Genomic DNA, 21,374 nt, shown 5'->3' with positions numbered 1-21,374 from the left:
AATAGCAAGCCGGCCTGGAGAACAGGGGTCTGACTGCACTTCGCGTCAACCTTCAGATTCTATACAGACAACCCCCCGCCATTCTCCTGCCTCCAGTGCGCCCTGGGATCTACTCTGGATCATCCTATATATCAGACACATTCATTGTTGTTTATTCCCTTTTTCCCAGATTCAACAGCTATACATTTGAGTGATGTATCGGTTATTACCTGATTCCCAGGTTTACAACTATACATTTGAGTGAAAATGCTGGGCCTACTGGTTTTAAAACTGAAACCTTTTGTTTTGAGTATCTGTTAGGTCCACTGATGTTACTAAAAGGTGGGACTTTTTTCCCCAAAAAATAAGACCTGTCCACTCATATTAATAATTGTGCATGCTCATTTTAACAAAATAAGAGAGATCAAACAAAATGCTTGTTATTTTTTATTTAGTACTGCCCTGTGTAAGATATTTTACTTAAAAGATGTTTACATGTAGTAAATAAGACAAAAAATAGTTGAAATTATTAAAATATAACCCCCTTAAAAAGTTTAGGAACCCTTGGTTCTTAATACTGTGTGTGTGGTTATTTAGATCAGTGGTTCTCAATCCTGGTCCTGGGGGACCCCTGCTCTGCACATTTTGCATGTCTCCCTTATTTAACACACCTGATTGAGATCAGCTCATTAGTAGAGATCCATGAACTGAACTAACAAGCTGAAGATCTCAATCAGGTGTGTTAAATAAGAGAGACATGCAAAATGTGCAGAGCAGGGGTCCTCCAGGACCAGGATTGAGAACCACTGATTTAGATGATCTATGACGACCCTTTCCAACAATGACTGTTCTGAGATCCATCTTTTCACACCAAGGACAATTAAGGGACTCAAACACGACTATTGAAAAATGTTTTGACACTGATGCTTCAGAAGGAAACACAGTGAATGAAGAGCAGTAAGAGGACTAAAACTTTTGAACAGGATGATGATGTCCAAATTTTCCTTATTTTGTTGATTTTTTTTCCCCATTTAGTACTGCCCTTCAGAAGCAACAGAAGGTACTTGCATGTTTACTGGAAGACACATTAAGTACAATTTATCTTCAAATTAAAAAAGTTTTCACCCCCTGGAGGATTTTTCTGAAGAACAGTGCACAGTTTAACTGTTCAGAACAAACAAGGGACTCATGAACAATCATAACATAACAGATCATAACCACACACAGTATTAAGGGGCTTTTGAAGGGGTTTATTTTAATAATTTTAGCTATTTTGTTTTGTCTTCTGGACTGTACAGTAAATATCTTTTATATAAAATATCTAACTCAGGACAGTACTAAATAAAAAATAACATGCATTTTGTATGATCTCTCTTTTTTTGTTAAAATTATTCACATTTTCACAGATTCTGCAAGGGGTTCCCAAACTTTCACATGTTGTACATGTATACACATGTATACTTCTATAATACTTTTGCAGAAAGTAACCCTTATGTAAAGTAATTTATTAAAGTGGTCATTAACTGCCTTTTTTATTACTTTGTACTGTTCTTTGAGGTCCACCTAAATAGGGTATTTTCTGCCCTGTTTTGTCCCCCTTCACCAGAACTCTCTGCTTAAATTAGCCTTTTTCACACTTCCGTGTTTCTGGCTTCCGGATTGTCGCTTGCAGGGTAAAAGTTTTTCCGGTGACAGCAGCAGCCGTACTTAACAAGCGTAAGTTCGGGAATCAAAGTCTATTTTTACAAAATAGATACTATGATACTATGATATATACCGGTGTTTTACTCTAAAAATAGCAAACATTTCTTCAAAAACTTTGTGCCAGCTTCTGGTCATCACAAATACTATGTTTATTTAATTATGAATGTTGGCACTTATAATAACAGCACAGTTTTGAGTTTTGCCATTCTGTCTATTTGGTGCTGGCTGTGCATTATGACTCTCCATGTGATTTTTTTTCGCGATTATTAATATTGTTATTATTATTATATTATATGCTCTAATTTGCATCATTAATATGATGGTCTAAATGTACATTGTATAAGGTGTCCAGGGTAATACATAATAAAATAATATAATACTAAACAAGAGGTAACTCCGATTAATGGCTTTATTACTGTTGGATCTGGATTACGTTATTGTATTAAGTTTATGCATCATCCTGACTCAGAATCCTTTAATTTATTCTTGGGAAAATGTGCATTTGGATATAAATACTGTCAAATGCTGTCATAATTTACCGTGATGTAGTGATTGGAGGGAAATGACTGAGTAAATTGAGAAAATACGCTTAAATATACCGGAGATGAAGAACAGAAACTATAGCTGGCAGTATGTTACGCATATTATTTTGAGGAGTCAGCGGAGGAGGAGTGCCCATATAAATCACAAACAAGTAAAATGTTGTTTCTTGGTTGATTATATAACAACAACTTGGAAAACTGACAAAACAAAAAAGGTAAGAAGCATTATTTGAGACAAGAGCATATTAATATAATAGGCGCAGACCTGTGCCGGAACTATTTTTACCCTGCGCTGACGTAATTTCCGATTTTTGTGAAAAAGGCTAATAGACGTGGCAGGTTATAAACCTGATTTGATTGGCTAACAGTTGTGCATGTTTGACAGTTTGCATGTTTGAAATCTTTCATAAATGGACTCTGCTGTGATTTAGGTTAAAAACGCATAGTCTTTATCAAACGATCTGTAATAAACAAAGCAATAATGACCACGTAATAAAAACAGTTACTCACACTTGTGTGTTGTGACATTACTGTTAGATCCAATATAGTTGGCACATCATTTTAGTCTTTTAGTTTATCTTTCTAAAAATCCTGCGTCGAATTGTGCCTTGTTTGTAAATGTATCTGCAGTAAAATTAAGTTCTTACTGACACTGTCTGAAACTTAAAAGTTCATCCACTCTTTCCTAAAGTTGGGATCAGAAGTAAGGTGGTGTCCACAACTTGCCACTGTACAGCATCTTGTTGTCTATGGAGCAATCTTATATTTTTTTTTTCTGCGTAGATCTGCGTTTGCCTCTTGTGATTTACACTACATGGGTGAACTGGTGTCTGGGGCTAAACAGCAGTGATGTAGAAGCAGGCGTTGATCATCTTCTGTTGAGGCAGTGTTCAACTACACTATTACGTCATAAAGTGCCACATTCCACAACCTGCCGTTATGGCAGATTGGCTTCAAAATAAGCAGTTTTTAGTCTAACAAGAAAGTTTTGAGTTCTGAATCTTCTAGATGTTTTGTGATACAATGACCACTTATATGTCAAAAAATCAATGGAATTTAGATTTTTCAGTTCATGGCCCACTTTTTTTAATATTGGCTTATCTGTATCACAATTTTGATATTTGTGCATCTGTATCATATACAGTGAACTAAGGTCAATATATGCAAGCAAAAAAGATAACAGAGTATGAACAGTAAACAGCTCTAAATGCCAGTCATATAATATTAATGCTGTTAATTGCATCTTGGTAGGGGTTGAGTAGCTGTGACGTTGGTCTTATTGGCAGATACACAAACAGACATTAAATTTTCAGACCTTATAATTTAATCTAAACAACTTTGAAAGATACATTTCACTCTGGTGGTGTCTTCACCAATTTATAGGCATAAAATTAGAATTAACATGGAAGCCGTGTCCAAGAGATGCCTATTCACCTCTGTGCTGGCACAGATGCCCATGTTTCTCTGCTTTGACACTAACATCAGTGTGGGGGTGGGATACACAAGGTTTTATGCCTCACCCCACAGAGCAGTAAAATCTTTCTGGACCCACATCACACACTCACTGGTTTTATGGTGTTTGGTGTTGAAACATTTCATTCTGAGCGAGTGTTTCATCCCCTTGTCTTGTGTTTTTATACAACTGTGCACCAGCGATCCCAGCATGCACTTTCTTGGCTGAATTGTGTAGTGGTGTAAAAGCGCCACGTTGTGAGAAATTATCGGAATTTGGCCGGGGGACATAGGAGTTTTGACATTATGTCCTTAGCGTTATATTGCTCTTGGTGCACTCGTTGTTGTACTAGGCAGCACAGTGATAAACCTACGACTTAATATCAGCGAATGCAGCCTGGTGAATTAAATCCTTGAGGGAAATCTTATGGCTTCTAATTAAGTGGATTAGAATTAATCAAACAAGAGCGCCGTGTTGGATACACGTTGGAGGAAATACAGAACATGTACACAAAGAGTATTACATGTCTTACATCTCATTACAAAACTCATTAAAACTTGCTTAATTAATTACAAGCGCTCTTGACCAAATGCGCTTTATGCGAGCATTATGAAGTCATTTAGCTCAATTAAAAGTCACTTTTCCCGATAAAAGTTAAAGATCTGCATGCTTTTGCTTGGTTACAAGGAGGAGGGGAGCTCTAGGCAGTGAGAATTTTAAGAGATTTTAACATCTCTCATTGTCAATGTCTCTCCAAATGTGATTTGCAAATAGCCTTTGGTGTTTTGGTTTTCGAATAATTTTCAGTAGGCAAAAAGCTGCGTGTGCTCATCATCAGAGTGTTTCTACAATGACGACGGTTTGTGATTCTTCAAGGTATAGATGCTGTAGGCTCTTCTCTTTGATTTTTGTTTGATGGAGAATGAATGTCTGTGATTTCCCGAAGGTTTCAGCTGTCAAACGTCCAGTTTGCATTTACAAAGCGAAGAGAAAGGAACCAGAAAGACTGCCACATCCTGTGCTGCTCATGTTTTATTGGCTCGTCAATATTCTGAGCTGCACCTGTCTGGGGTGCAGCGGGGCTCGGGGTACCTGGCCAATAGGACATCCATCACCTGCCATCTGAACAAAAGTTCATTACAAAGTCACGGTGGACTGGTATCTGGTGGATTTAGCTGTATTCTGCTATTCTGTTTGTTGTTCCTGTTGTCATAACAAGCCAAGGTTGATCTCGGCAAGGCGGCGTGTGCAGGGTTGCTAGCAAAACAGCGGGAAAATGCAAACGGGGAGGGGGTCTAATCCCCCCCCCGAGAAGCCCCCGCACCAAGCCCTTTGATCTACCTCATCCTACCTCATCCAATCACTTCAGCTCCGTGACCCCTCTCTCCCTGAAACCGCCTTGATTACTGCCAATACTATTTTAAACATGGTAAAAGAAAGTCACGTATATGAATTCGTGGAATCCTCTGCCCCTTTGCCACCCACCAGGCCTGGCCTCCTCTCTTCTCAAAGGTGCTGACATAACCCACCTCTCCATTTCTAGTGCTGTATATATTTTTATTGTATAGCAATGAAATTTGCTTTAATTCATTCAGCGAAAGTCTTTTGTTGTTTTGGACACCATTTACTTTTGTTATATAGACAAAAATACTTCTAATGTTTTTCAAAATATCATCTTTTGTGCTCTACCATATGAAAGTCAGTGATAACAACTTAGTTAATCTTCGGAAGACAAATTAAGATATTTTTGATGAAATCCAAGAGCTTTCTGACCCTGCGTAGACAGCCATAGAGTTGAGGCCTGTGTTGTTATTTTTGGATTCTTAGCGCACAAAAAGTATTTTCGTAGCTTAAAGGGATAGTTCACCCAAAAATGAAAATTTGATGTTTATCTGCTTACCCTCAATGCATCCAAGATGTAGGTTACTTTGTTTCCTCATAAAAACACAAACGAAGATTTTTAACGAAAACCGGTGCAGTCTGCCAGCCTTATCATTGACCTGGATGGGCACCAGACCTTTAAAAGTAAACAAAAACATGCACAGACAAATCCAAATTACATCCCGCGGCTCGTGATGATACATTGATGTCCTAAGACACGAAACGATCGGTTTTTGTGAGAAACTGAACAGTATTTATATCATTTTTTACCTTTGATACACAGCCACGTCCATCTGTCATGTGCACGAGTTTGGCATCAGTTACGTCACATGAGCACGCGTTCTGGCGTAGAATACGCAAACGCCGGAAGCGATCTGTCGCATGTATACGACACTCATTGTTTACACAGTGCACAGAGATTGTGTGTATAGCGGCTATTCAAAATGGTAATTACTTGCGCGTATCCTGATTGTTTAAACCGATTTAAAGCTAAAAGATTACGTTAGTTTGCGCAAACTCATCCGGGACTTTTCACTGATTTCCCCTTACGACGTTTGCGTATTCTACGCCAGAGCGCGTGCACATGTGACGTGACTGATGCACATGACAGATGGACGTGGCTGTGTATCAAAGGTAAAAAATGATATAAATACTGTTCAGTTTCTCACAAAAACCGATCGTTTCGTGTCTTAGGACATCAATGTATCATCACGAGCCGCGGGGTGTAATTTGGATTTGTCTGTGCATGTTTTTGTTTACTTTTAAAGGTCTGGTGCCCATCCACGTCAATGATAAGGCTGGCAGACTGCACCGGTTTTCGTTAAAAATCTTCGTTTGTGTTTTTCTGAGGAAACAAAGTCACCTACATCTTGGATGCATTGGGGGTAAGCAGATAAACATCAAATTTTCATTTTTTGGTGAACTATCCCTTTAATAACATTATGGTTGAACCACTGATGTCACTTGGACTATTTTATCAATGTCCTTACTACCTTTCTGGGCCTTGAACGTTGTAGTTGCATTGCTGTCTGTGTTCATTAAAAATATCTTAATTTGTGTTCTTAATGGGTTTAGAATGACATGAGGGTGAGTAATTATTGACAGAATTTTCATTTTTTTGTGACCTGTCCCTTGAATAACTTCTCTAAATAACACTAACAGCAAAATGTCTCTTTCAGACAATAAATTCCTGAGGCAAATACAGTTTCTTGATACTTTCCTGTCTATAAGTGGATCTAAAGCATATAGATGTCCTTACATAGAGATGGGTTGTCAGTTAATTAGCATTCTTTTATGTGTTTGGATCCCGTAGCAATTGACACCCGATGCTTCCTTTAAGATCTTTGTACGTACATACTGGACAGAAGAGTCCGATTCTCTTTTTGTTTTGACACGTGTGCCCCTAGCTTTGGACCAATCGCTGTTCCACTAGCCACTCAGCAGGAACAATAATCCAACGGCCGTCTGACACATGGTCTTAATCAGGGAATCATATGGGCCTGATGATGGTTTGTAGCAATAGAATTCATTCTTCACTCACCCGTACCCAGAGTTGCCAAGACTTCAAACGCTCCAGTCCCCAAAGGTTTTGTAAGGTTCACAGTTTTACTGTTGTTTTGAAGTCAGAGTTCCTCTTTGTCCAAGCGGGAGCTTGTGTTTACACAACTGGCTTGGCATGGAACTCGTCTCCCCCTGGTTCTCCAGACCTCATCTGTAAATAATGCTGCTGTCAGACTGAAGTCTCTTTAGCTGAAAGCTCAGATATTGGGACTTGAACGTTTGATTTTGAGAAGTCTGTTAGCTTTTGCGTTATATCTGGACAAGTTCCGGGCAAGTTCAGTGTCACTGGCCTGTGTGCCAATAATTGTTTATAACTTTCTGGCTCATGTTGGATTGAAGAAACGAGTGTGACATAGAGCTTGTTTCTATAGGGCATGTACTGAGAATTTTTAAAGGGATAGTTCACCCGAAAATTAAAATCCTGACATTATTTACTGACCCTAATATCGTTCCAAACCAGTAAGACCTTCAATCATCTTCAGAACACAAATTAGGATATTTTTTATGAAATCCGAGAGCTCTCTCTCCCTCCATAGACAGCAATGCAACTACCTTCTTCAAGGCCCAGAAAGGTAATAAGGACATCGTTAAAATAGACCATGTGACATCAGTGGTTCAACCTTACTTTTATGAAGCTACGAGAATACTTTCTGTGTGCAAAGAAAACAAAATTAGTACCACAACGCACACGTATGGTGCTGCAGACGCAGGAGCGGGCGTTCATATTTTTAAATGACAATTTCAGTAGGATTTGTAATTGATATAATTGATATTTTTCAAGGACTTTTGTAGTTTCAGAATGAAAGGACCTAAAACAAACAACATTCATAAAATAAATAAGAATAATAATTTGAAAAGAGCTAATATAAATAGTGTTACAAAAAGTTTCCAAGACAGTTTTAACGTGACCTTTCTGTATGCTTTGTGTGTGGGACATAGCTGTTCTTCTAGACCTTATAAATTCAACACAAACCCCTGAATAAACACAGACCCTAAAGTAAGGAGATGAGCTGCTGACAAATGTGCAAGAGAAATCTGAATCTCACGTAAGCAACCTTAATTATGTCTGATTTGTTGTAACAGTGAGTGGGAATGCAGTTCAGATTGAATTAGGCTGTCTCGTAGGTAGCCACAACTACTGACACATTTAAAAATGTTCTGTTTTCAGCCATTTTTTGCAACACCTACTTAACAGCCTCCGACAAATTAAAAACACGCTCTCAATCCACCAAGAAGAAACCGAGATGCCAAAAAGCATGTTTTATTTGCCTGCCACTCTGTCTGTCAATTGCTCAAGATGTTTCTAGGAGTCCCAAGGGTGCCTCCTCAAACTTGTTCATTCTGTTTATCCTCCTCCTCCTCCTCCTAGTACCTCTTTCCTCTCCTCAAGTGTAATGTCTTTAAGACACTCAAGCTCATTTGGTGTGTTGATCTCCTTTGCAACCCATTGTGTAATAATTCTCTCTTAGGGCCTATAAATAATTCATTGGGCACTTGAGACCCTTGAGCACTTCGGCCTTTCAGGGTTGCTTGCGGTGTGAAAACATGCTGGCGCTCACTGTAAGAAGCTGATTGAGACTCCTTCTGTACAGGCTACAGAGTCTGAATTGAATGAACCTGTGCTTGGAGAAAGTAGTCAAGTGGAACACCTGGACTACTGTGCCTGAGAACTTATTTGATGTGTTGGGGAAAGACAGTCGGCGAGTGCCAGGAGGCTGCGCGGGGGTCAGGCCACCATCTTGCCTACCCGGCAAAGAGGAGAGAAGCCCAGCGGCACCTGCCTTATTAGCACCGTGCCACCTTCAGTTGACGTAACCTCCGTCAACCTCTGGCGGAATATATACATCATCCGTGGGGCCGCTCCCATACTATAGGCCACGCAAACGTATTAGTACAAGTTTTTCCCGATTAACTAATTCAGAAGTGTGCTTCATTATTCCGCCCTTAATTAAGATCACAATGCAAATTCCTTCATTAATAGTGACACGGACAATTTCTTCTTGGCTCCACGGGGACACGATTATATGCAGGCCCCGTTGAGCAGGTTGCGAGGTGTCACCGCGTATTCAAATGGCGTGCTTGTTTAATTGTAGTAAATGTAGCATGTCCGCATAGGTAAAAGAGTTTTGAGGGCCGGTGAGGGAGGGGGTACAGCCCGGGCTGAGGCCCCTCCGCTCCCCCAGGCAGCTGTTTGCGGGGCCCTGGCTGCTCCCTCGGGGCCTCTGCAGGACCGTGTTGTTGGACTCTTGTCTTTTATGGCGGCAGCAGTAAACATGACAGGCTGTTTGGGTACCATCTGTTTAAAATGGCTGCCGCATGGTAACAGGGAGATGAACTTGAGAGCTGGTTTGTGTCTGTCTTCGTGCTAACAGTCTTGTCTCCACGTCTCCGCAGGTGGACGTTTGACGGGAGAGGCGTGGATGTGTCCAGCCAGTGGAACCTGGCGTCTGCTTGAATGCCCGTCAACACTGTACGCACCCACGAATTCACACAAATGCGCACGCATGTAAAGGGGAGAAAAAAGCTCTTCACAGCTCTTCACTTTCTGACAGATTGATCGGAGTTGCCAGAACATTCTGTGGCTGTCAGGTTTGTAGCAACTAAATCATTCTCCCCAAAGATTTAAGCATTTGAAATTAAGATTTTACAGAGCGAATCATATGCCAAAAAACACCTATTGCAAGTCACATATATTAAATATTCAGACTACAATGTTTTGATGAATTACTGACCATCCGTTGACCCCCTGAGGTTTTCGCTCCTCTTCCGCCCAGGAACACAATGCATATTTGACATCTTTTCTAATGAGATCTCCTTTGGCGACAGATCACTTAAAGCAAATTTTTAAAAATAGTTGAATGACCTTTCCACAGACCCCTGGATTGAAAACCCTGGTTATATGCTGATATTTTTCTGCCAGAATATCAAGAATGACTAGTTTTTCTACTCCCATTGGTAACATTATAACGCTCTTTGTTGTATTTGTGTCCCTAAGCGTACAGATTTAAACCTGTATCACGGTCTGTTTTCTCCACCCATTCCATTTACATTGAATAGGTCATTGGTAGCCAACTAGGTGGAACTAATTTGGCACAGAAGTGTGGAGTGACTGGGCATAGTGTCACATGAAGCCACTGGGATGTAATGAGGAATACTTGATTAGTGTTAAGCAGGAGAACACGGCTGTCTAAGCCAAGCGTGGAATAGGAACGTGCTCAGTGGCGTGTAGTTTAAAGGCGATATATTTAAGATTTTATGTCTTTGTAATACTGTTTTGACTTTACATGAGTAAAATTTATACATGAGTATAATTTGAATTAATTAGATGAGAACGAATTTAGGTTAATAGAGAATAAACATAAAATTCGCCATATAGGTTACCGCATCGTATGAAGCAAAATTCGTTTGTTGTAGGCATTTTAAACATTTTAATATTTTCCAGAATCATTATAAACGTTATGCGCAACACTTAGCATAATATAGACTGAATATTCATGCACTGACCCTGTTCAAAGTTGAGGGTGTTTATTCATGGGTCATGAATACTTAAGCTATTTCCTTCAGATTAATTTCCGCCTCTGTCTGTTTTGAATGGGACCATTACAGTTGTGAAGCTCTAATTAAGCACTACCTTTCAATACAGAAGGCTCTACCATCTGGTTGTTGTCGTATGCACCACAAACATAAGGGCACTGACAAAAACTGAGATGAGAATTACAACACAAAGCTGAAAAAAAACCCTCAACTTTTCAAATTAGAAATGCCAGCACAAATGTTCCTCGCACAATAGCATATAAGGAATATCTTCAAATGTACAGTGACGTGTCCTGTCAGGAGATATCAAGGGGATATAAGCATAAGGCTGTCAGTCATTTTAGTAAATTTATGAGATGATATGCTGATTAACCTACTTCAGTTAGATGCTTAAATCTCTATGTATTTATAATTACAGGAACATGATATATTACATTTATTACATTCAGTTGAAGTCAAAAGTTTACATACACCTTGCAGAATCTGCAAAATCTAAATTATTATACCAAAATAAAAGAGATCATGAATACAAAATGCATGTTATTTGTTATTTAGTACTGACCTGAATAAGACATTTCACATAAAAGACTTTTACATATAGTTTACATATAGTCCACAAGAGAAAATAATTGAATTTATAATATTCTTAATACAGTGTTGTTACCTGAATGATCCACATTTCTGTTGTTTTATTTTTTATTTTTTTATTGATAGTTGTTCATGAGTCCCTTGTTTGTCTTGAACAGTTAAACTACCTGCTGTTCTTCAGAAAAATCCTTCAGGTCCCACACATTTTTTTGGTTTTTCGGCAGTTTTGTGTATTTGAACACTATCCAACAATGACTGTATGATTTTGAGATCCATCTTTTCACAATGAGGGACTCGTATGCAACTATTACAGAAGGTTTACTGATGCTTCAGAAGGCAAAATGATGCATTAAGAGCTGGGGGGTGAAAACTTTTGGAAATTGAAGATCAGGGTAAATTTAGCTTATTTTGTCTTCTGGGGAAAATGTACGTGTACAGTACCGATTAAAAAAAAAAAAGATATTTAGGCAAAATAAGAAAAATGTAAACATCATTATTCCATTCAAAAGTTTACACCCCTGGCTCTTAATGCATCTCAACTGAACCTTCTGTAATAGTTGCTTATGAGTTCCTCAGTTGTTCTCAGTGTGAAAAGATGGATCTCAGAATCATACAGTCATTGCTGGAAAGGTTTCAAATATACAAAAATGCTGAAAAACCAAAGAATCTGTGGGACCTGAAGGATTTTTCTGAAGAACAACTGTTCAGGGCAAACAAGGGACTCGGGAAAAACTAAACAAAAGAATCTGTGCTGTGGATCATTCAGGTAATAACACAGTATTAAGAATCACTTTTGTAAACTTTTGAAAAGTCATTTTTATAAATTCAGCCATTATTTTCTCTTGTGGACTACATGTAAATATCTTTTATGTGAAATATCTCATTCAGGTCAGTACTGAATAAAAAATAATTTGCATTTTATATGATCGCTATTATTTTGGTAAAATAACATTTTCCAGATTTCAAGGTGTATGAAAACTTTTGACTTCAACTGTATGTAACAGTGTACATCGATATATCACATATATCAACATTATCTTATATTATTTTGATAAATCTTTGTGGTTGCAAAAGTTGTGGTAAATTATTGATTAGAAGTCATTATATATTTCAATACAATGTATGTATAGTTTTATATACAGTCCATAGTAATGATTGTTCAAGGAGCGCAGATTTTTTTATTCCCATCTGCACTATTTTTAATTATTGGTATTCATACACATTTTTGGCTATTCTGTCACATTTATGCGACCTGCATTTAAACAGTTTTGATTCAAGGTGTTAAATTGACAGCCCTAGTATTAAGAATCAGTCACTAGATAGCTTAGCGTGAATGTTCTTGATTGACGTTCAAAATATGTATTATTAATGTGCAAATATTAATATTACATTTGTGTCTGAAGTCATGGTGGATATCTTAAAAGTGCCAGAAGTCTAACATGTTCTGTTGCAATGGTTGGTTAATATTTCACCTCTGTTATTTAGTCAGCAGGCATGAAAACATACCAGATGCTCCCTTAGACCTTTGGATTTATCTGGTTGTGTGTTACACCTTAGCTGTGAAATTTCAGCCATGTCTGTGACTGAAAACTCAGTTGCCCTTGAGCGTTCAAGGATACCAGCCACCAAGAAATATTACATAACTGTTTATCTATCTAATGACTGTTAAGATTGCATCCACTGTGGCCATGTGATGTCATGTAGTATGCAAAGCTGCATCTCTTGGCTGTTGACTCCTTTAAATCAACACAGATGTGATGACGTTTGTAAAGCAGTGGACATTTGAAAGCACTTCAGCTAGATTTAGCTGCGTGAGGCCTAGATCAAATATTGAGTGAATTAAGGAGGGGCGTTGACACATCAAAGACCTGCCTTCCGTCAGAGAGAGATTTAAGAAATCCTTGAAGAACTGGGTGAAGGAGACAAAATAGTCGCCCTGTAACCACACCGCTTTGGCCAGTCAATACCTGACCAACTGTACACCGAGAATGTCTTTGAACAAAAAGAGAAAATCAGCTGCAACTGCTATAGGTTGACCTATCTATTGTTCTATCTATCGTTCTATCATTCTATCTATAGTTCTATCTATCATTCTGTCTGTCTATCTGATGTTATATGTTGTTATATCTGTATTCTATAGTTTTATCGATTCTATATGTTCTGTCTATCTTTCTATCTTTTGTTGTCGTTCTTTCTATACTGTATTTTTGTTTTTGTTGTAGTTCTATCGTTCTATGATTCTATAGATTTATTGTCCTATAGTTCTATCATTCTGCCTATCTGTTGTTCTATCTATCTATCTATCTATCTATCTATCTATCTATCTATCTATCTATCTATCTATCTATCTATCTATCTATCTATCTATCTATCTATCTATCTATCTATCTATCTATCTATCTATCTATCTATCTATCTATCTATCTACCTACCTACCTACCTACCTACCTGTCGTTCTATCATTCTGCCTATCTGTTGTTCTATCTATCTATCTATCTATCTATCTATCTATCTATCTATCTATCTATCTATCTATCTATCTATCTATCTATCTATCTATCTATCTATCATCTATCTATCTATCTATCTATCTATCTATCTGTCTACCTGTCTACCTGTCTACCTACCTACCTGTCGTTCTATCATTCTGCCTATCTGTTGTTCTATCTATCCATCCATCCATCCATCCATCCATCCATCCATCCATCCATCCATCCATCAATCTACCTACCTACCTGTCGTTCTATCATTCTGATTCTATAGATTTATTGTCCTATAGTTCTATCACTCTGCCTATCTGTTGTTCTATCTATCTATCCATCCATCCATCCATCTAATCTACCTATCTATCTAATCTACCTATCTATCTACCTATCTACCTACCTACCTACCTACCTACCTACCTGTCGTTCTATCATTCTGATTCTATAGATTTATTGTCCTATAGTTCTATCACTCTGCCTATCTGTTCTATCTATCTATCTATCTATCTATCTATCTATCTATCTATCTATCTATCTATCTATCTATCTATCTATCTATCTATCTATCTATCTATCTATCTATCTATCTATCTATCTATCCATCCATCTATCCATCCATCTATCCATCTATCATTATATCGTCCTATAGTTCTATCTGTTGTTATATCTGTCTATCATTCTATCTATGGTTCTATCTATGGTTCTATCGTTCTATCTATCGTTTTGTCATTCTATATATCGTTCTATCGCTCTGTCGTTCTATCTTTCTATCTGTTGTTTTATCTATCGTTCTATCTTTTGTTGTCGTTCTTACATTCTATCTATATCGTTTTATAGTTCTATCTATCGTTTGTTCGGTCTATCTGTCTATCATTCTATCTTCTGTTGTCGTTCTTTCATTCTATCTATATCGTTCTATAGTTTAATCTATCTATAGTTCTTTCTATCGTTTGTTCGGTCTATCTATTTGTTTGCGTCTGTCTGTGTGTCTATCGTTCTATCTTTTGTTGTCGTTCTTTCGTTCTATCTATATCATTCTATAGTTCTATCTATCGTTCTATCTCATTTGTTCGGTCTTTCTATCTGTCGTTCTATCTATCTGTCTGTCTGTCTATTGTTCTGTCAGTCTGTCTATCGGTCTGTTGTTATATCTATCTATCATCTATGGATTTATTGTTAGTTTGTTCATTCTTTCTATATGTTGTTCGTTCATTCGTTTGTTCTATATCGTTCGTTCATTTTAGATGTATGTCTGTCTGTCTGTCTATCGTTCTATCATTCTATCTATCGTTCTTTCTATCTATCTATTTATCTGTCTGTTGTTCTACCCGTCTGTCATTTTGCCATTCTACCTATCTATCGGTTATTCTGCCGTTCTTTCTATTGATCTCTTTTTTTAAAACATCTAGCAAGCTCAGCTTTTTTTTTTTTGTTAAAATTACAGTATTATGAATATCTTTTAATATTAATACATATTTTTTTGACTTTAACTCTAATTTGTATCTGTTTGCTGCAAGCTTACAACATTGTAAATTCAATTCAAAGAATTTATTTTTGGCATTTTTGCCATTTCTAATGATTGGAAAGTATGTAGACAGGAAGCAAAGTGAAAGAGAGAAAGGGGGACAGGATCGGGAAAGGTCCACAACCCAGGACTCGATTGCCACACAACTCTAATATGAGAACATTCATCACTATCTATCTGTTTCATGGCAGGATGGGATGAAGGCTTAGGTTGGGTGATCTGCACCAGGACTGCTCTTTGTTAAATTATCCTGATAAACTCCTGGAGGTCAAAGGCAAGATGTGTCCTAAGCAAGTCCAGCAGGATTAGGCTGATGAAGTCCATCCTTTAAAGAAAATCACAAGCCATTTCAGTTCCCCTCTATGTACCAGGACTTCACAGTCCAGAAAAAGAGGAAGAACCCAGCCGATTAAAACCATTCCAGCCTCTTTTCTCTCTCCCTGCCTGTTCTTCAAAGACCTGACTCCCAGATAGCGTCTTAGATAACACAGCGCTCGGACACGAGGAGATTTATTTTGGAGAGAGAATAGATAACATGCCATGACCAGAACGGTCACTTGAGCGCACAATTATAAATAAACATTGGATATTCCTTTTCAGTTTTTGGATGCGGTCATGTCTCTGGGCCGCATCTGATTCAGGGCTCGCTGAGACACGGAAAACACAGATGAGTTAAAAAGGTGTGGTAATGTGCGTGTGATCTGTGCACGGTAGTGAGACAGTGCTGTGGCAACAGAGGGAAGGGTGATTGAACAAGCGCAAACCTCATCCCTGTCGGTTCTCTTTTCCCCGCCGTGACTGGCTCATAAATATGCATTCAGGTAAGCCGCCACATCCCCTTGCTGGCCGAACCCTTTGCTCTTTTCACTTCAGAGTCCTTCAGAAGTGGCGGCGGCGGCAGTAGTTACCTGATGCACGACTGCTGCTCTGTGGTGAGGCCTCGTCCCGGGGCCTGCCCCATCCCCTCCTCGGCAGAGCCGCGGCGCTCTGAAGGGATTAAAAGATTTATGTCACAGCAATAAAATCTTGAGAGAGTCTGCGCTTGACTTACTGGGCTCTGGCCCAGAGGCATTGTTTTGAAAAGAATTAACCTATAATACATCTCAAAGCTTTTGAGGCTTCTCTTGAGAGAGGCTGTCTCCTTTTGGCTTAGAAAGACAAACCCACGACAGCTTTATTTTCCAGTGGCGTAAATAGAAGCGGTGTGTAGATGTGGGACTGTAGCAAGGACTGGATTTTTTTTTTTTTTTTGGCCCACACTGAGTTCACTAACCTTATTTACATTCCAGTGACAAGCTCCTGGATACTGAGAAGAGGATGTCCAGTTCCATCCATCATCCCTCCATCCATATTCTGCTTTTTGTACATACAAATTTGAATTGCCGTCCTGTTTGCTACCTCCATTCTCAATGTAGTTATACATTTTTATAAACTTTACTAACACTATAAGTGGGCTTGATTAATTTTCCTTCACAATTATTTCTATACTCCAATGGACCATCAGAAACATAGTAAGGGACAGGGTTGGAAATTAATGAGGGTTTGTGGCAAAAATGCCACCAAAATAAACAAAAATGCACCATAAATTTAAGGCAAAGGGGCAGAAAATGCCCCTACACAATTAAACAATGTGTTCCAGCTGTCGCGATTACAATTAACAAATGTGAAAATGAATGAATGAAAAGTGTCAATCGCTCACACTGCATCAGATTTTTTTTTTACGCAGTGTTTTGTGCAATGTTGAGCATTATAACCATTATAGCTTAGTAATGCATTGGCCAATCAGAGGCACTTAGGTCATGAATTCCCTCATCATAAACAGTGCAGATACAATGTAAATGAAAGATTAATTTAGCTTCAGTGATTATAATAGGAGTTTTGCATAACTTACGCAATACTAGACTAACATCATGGACTGACATTTTGTCTGTGAAGCCAAAATGTGAAATGCCCACAACACAGATCACGAAATTGATATTGTTTTCTATATCAATATGAAAAATCATTATTACAATATTTGACCCTGGACCACAAAGCCAGTGAAAACGTTTTTGTTTTTTTTTTTGTTTTTTTTTTAGATTTATACATCATCTCAAAGCTAAAGCTTTCCATTGATTTATGGTTGTTAGGATAGGACAATATTTGGCCGAGATACAACTATTTGAAAAAAAAATCATGAATTTGAGGGTGCAAAAAAAAAAAAAAAAATCAATGTATATTACTAATCAAAAATTTAGTTTTGATATATTTGCAGTAGGAAATTTACAAAATAGGCAATAAAAAGGCAACATATTATGGTGATTATAATAATAATAATGTGATTATAAAAAATGCCCCTTGAAATCAATTCTAGGAGGCAAATGTTGCCCCTTAATAGAAAAATTCATTTCTGACCCTTGGAAAAGACACAACAGAATTCAAAAATGATGTTTGATTTTGGTCTCTGCATAATACTGTGTTAAATTAAGTTTATTTGAAGTTTCTCATATTTAGGAGAAAAAAAAGTCCTGAAGTATTTAAAAGTATTAAGTATTTAAATCTCACCTTATAAATTATATAGTTTTCAAAAAGGAAACCGTTTTAAGAAGTTCACTTCCAGAACAAAAATTTACAGATAATTTACTCACCCCCTTGTCATCCAAGATGTTCATGTCTGTCTTTCTTTCTTCAGTCATAAAGAAATTGCTTTTTGAGGAAAGCATTTCAGGATTCTCTCCATATAGTGGACTTCAATGGTGCATGTGAGTTTGAACTTCCAGCTTCAAAGGGCTCTAAACCCAGCCGAGGAAGAAGGGTCTTATTTAGCAAAATGAACGGTAATTTTCTAAAAAAAAAAAAAATTACAATTTTATACCTCAAATGCTCATCTTGTCTAGCTCTGTGTGTACTCTGTATATTCCAGTTGAAGACAGTTAGGATATGTCGATAAACTCCCATCTCATTTTCTCCTCCAACTTCAAAATCATTTAATATGCATTTTGGAAGTTCAAACTCGCGGGCACCATGGGATTCCACTTTTAGAGAGAATTTTGAAATATTTTCCTCATAATTTCTTTATAACTGAAGAAAGAAAGGCATGAACATCTTGGATGACAAGGCCTTATCTGTAAAGTTTTGTTCAAGAAGTGAACTTCTTTAAAATTAAAATTTAAAGCTTTTTGAATTTCGTTCTCTTTCAAATTTTTAACAATTTGTTTTTCTGAAACCTGTAGTTCTCTGATGTTGTGGGATTCCTTTCTGCTTTATTCTTATGTACGTAATAACGGTAGAGATGGTAATTGATCCATCAACACTGAAGCATCACATTTTATTTTTCTTCGCTACATCATGCCTTCCAGATTGCAGCCCAATCACAAACAGCTTGTTGAGAAAGTCACACAGCCGAGCAGATGATGGGGTGGTGTCAGATACACATGTCTGTAGCAGGGGCTGATGGGAATCTCACTGTGTTTGGGGAAGAAGGGGTCAGCAGGAAGACGTTGATTGGGCAGTGAGCCAAAGCTCTCCTGCACAAGCAGTTGCATTGATCCACACCCATGCAGCTTTGGAGCGCTTTGTGCAACCTTCACGATAACTGCAGGAATAAGCAACTGTGCACTCAGAAACAGTTTCGTTCGGCTCACATCCCTCTCCATCTCCAGTTTGAAAATATGAAAGTTAGGGCAAGGAGAGGAAAAGGGAATTTAGAGGTCAAGTCCCTGGATCAGTGGGTTTTCCATGTTGTTTTTTCTTCTTTCTCATTGCTGTTTATTATTGCTGTTTAAGATTTACCCTAAAAAATGTTTGCTCAAAAATGAAAATTTTGAGATAAAAATATGGTTAAGGTCTTACAAGGATAGTCATTACATGGTGTCTGTTAAAGTTTCACTGTAATATAGTCAGCTGCGTCTTTGTGCAGGTAAATCATGGACATCTTTGAGGCCGCAAGCTCGGCCAAATGCTGCCCATCCCGGTCTGAGCCGAGCCGCAACTCTCCTGACCTTGCTGTCAGCCGTTGAGCCATCTGAGCTGAGGCGCCTAGCCTCCTCGGCCTGTCTGTCATGGGGGCATCAGCGCTGTGGAAATGGTTCATTTGATTCTCTGACACTGGATGGCGTGAGTTGGCGGGTGCAGAAACAGAGGTTAGTCTCGCCATCTGACAAGTGGGCACTAGAATGCACGGGAAGCACTGATAAAGAGAGGTAGAGAGGCACAGAGAGAGAGAGAGCTTCTACTGAGAGCTTTGGTGAAGGACGTCGGGTAATAACCAAAGCCAAGCTACACAGCTGGGGATCAAATCCCATAGATGCAGCAGAGCAACTTAATTAGAATTCATAAGGTGCAAAGAGCAAGTGATTTGTGTTTGTGTGGGCACAGTATGAAAAAGATGAACAATAGAACATTTTGTGCAGAAGAAACCATCAAAACAATCTTAGATTATTATTAAATCATCTCAGCAGTGCCCTGACATTAAAAATCATAAAGCTACTCTGTATAGAATGCATATGTGTGTACATAGATGCACATTCAGATTTCAACAATATATATTATATATTTATATTTAGCTTTTCTGCAAATTAACCATTTATATCTATGTACTTAAATTTCATATACAGTATTATACACAGTGTTGCATTTACATTGTTGTGAGGCAATGTTTATATATGTATACATATCAGTGGGGTTCTGAAATGAGAAGGCAAAGTTCTTTTTTTTCTTTGGTTAAATAAACTTACTTGGTTCAAATTACTTGCAGAAAAATCAGAAAAAATACTGTTTTTACATTAGATTTTTACATTAGCAATGTGTTTAATATTCTATTTATTAAAGCCAAGTATGAATCTCATCAAGGTAGTGTTTTTAAGCATTTTATGTTTATCACAAAATAATAACTCAAGGCATCAAGGCATTTCATTCATCAAAGTTGTGTTAATATTGGTCACAGACAAATTTAGTTTAAATTTCACCAAGCTAATTACTAACTAAAAACAACAAAAGATTATGTTTTCATGCCATTTTAAGTCTTATTTTGACATAACAAAGTGGTTATATCTAAGTGTGTTAGTTGTTTACTTACTTTTTTTTATTAGTCTTCCAATTAACAGCATTATATTTGTTCATTCATACTGATTCGTGAACACAAGAACCGGGATTTATCGCATTAAGCTATCACAGGCGAACATAAGTCATATCTAATCAAATTGCGATGAAGGCATTGCTTCCTCTCACGTGACACGTCCCTCATTCATTCTCAGTTACCCCCCACCAAACTCACCGCAGGCTTTAGGGGGTCTGTTAAAACTCAATGGGCTCAGGGGAGGCGGGAGACTGACTCTCGCTGTAACTTTACCTGCTGGTGTCACTGTCGGACAGTGTTTCTTTAGAAAAACAAGTGATTTATACACTTTTTAATGTTTTATTTTGGAATATTGGTGTTTTTTTCTCATCCAATATTTTAGGGAGACACTGCCTCCCTTACCTCCACAAAGAAAATACTTCTGATACCTATGTTTTGCAGTATGAAAAATGGACATTCATTATGAAACATAGAGATCAGAAATTAATTTAAAAAGTAATAGAATATTACTTAAAATATTAAATGTAAGATTATTTAAAAAATCTGTTAATAGTATAACTATTTAATAAATAGTCTTTTATATATAAATCTCAGATATTTACATCCACACAATCTCCAGTTATTCACTGAGCTGAGTGAGCTTTCTACTGGGGTTTATTCATATGATACATGTACTGTAAATCTCTTTGGGTATAAGTGTGTGCTAAATGGCTACTTATGATTTTCGGGCCAGTTGCTGTGGTCAGCAGCCCTGCTGTGTTTGTGTAGCGATCTGACTCCCGTCGTCAGGTTTCACTCCTCAAGACTGTGACAACAGTCTCCAGTCATCCACTGATCTGAGACAGTGTTACAATGTTGCCGTTGGCTACCTGAGTTCAGCCAGGCCAGACGCCATGACAGAGCGGCCCACTCATGTCCTGCCAGGCTTCAACCGTTTAGATAAACAGTTTAGGCTTTCAAAGGCTTTCGACAGACACCAATCCGCACATTTTGCTGGGCTCGGTATGGGTCTGCGTGTTAGTGTCAGTCGAGTAATGTCCTTGACCCCCTTTGCTGAAATGATGTTTGT

This window comes from Garra rufa, chromosome 8 (genome assembly GCF_049309525.1).
Source record: "Garra rufa chromosome 8, GarRuf1.0, whole genome shotgun sequence".
NCBI classification, from domain to species: Eukaryota; Metazoa; Chordata; class Actinopteri; order Cypriniformes; family Cyprinidae; genus Garra; species Garra rufa.
The sequence above is the reverse complement of the archived record's forward strand: the minus strand, read 5'-3'. Positions refer to the sequence as shown.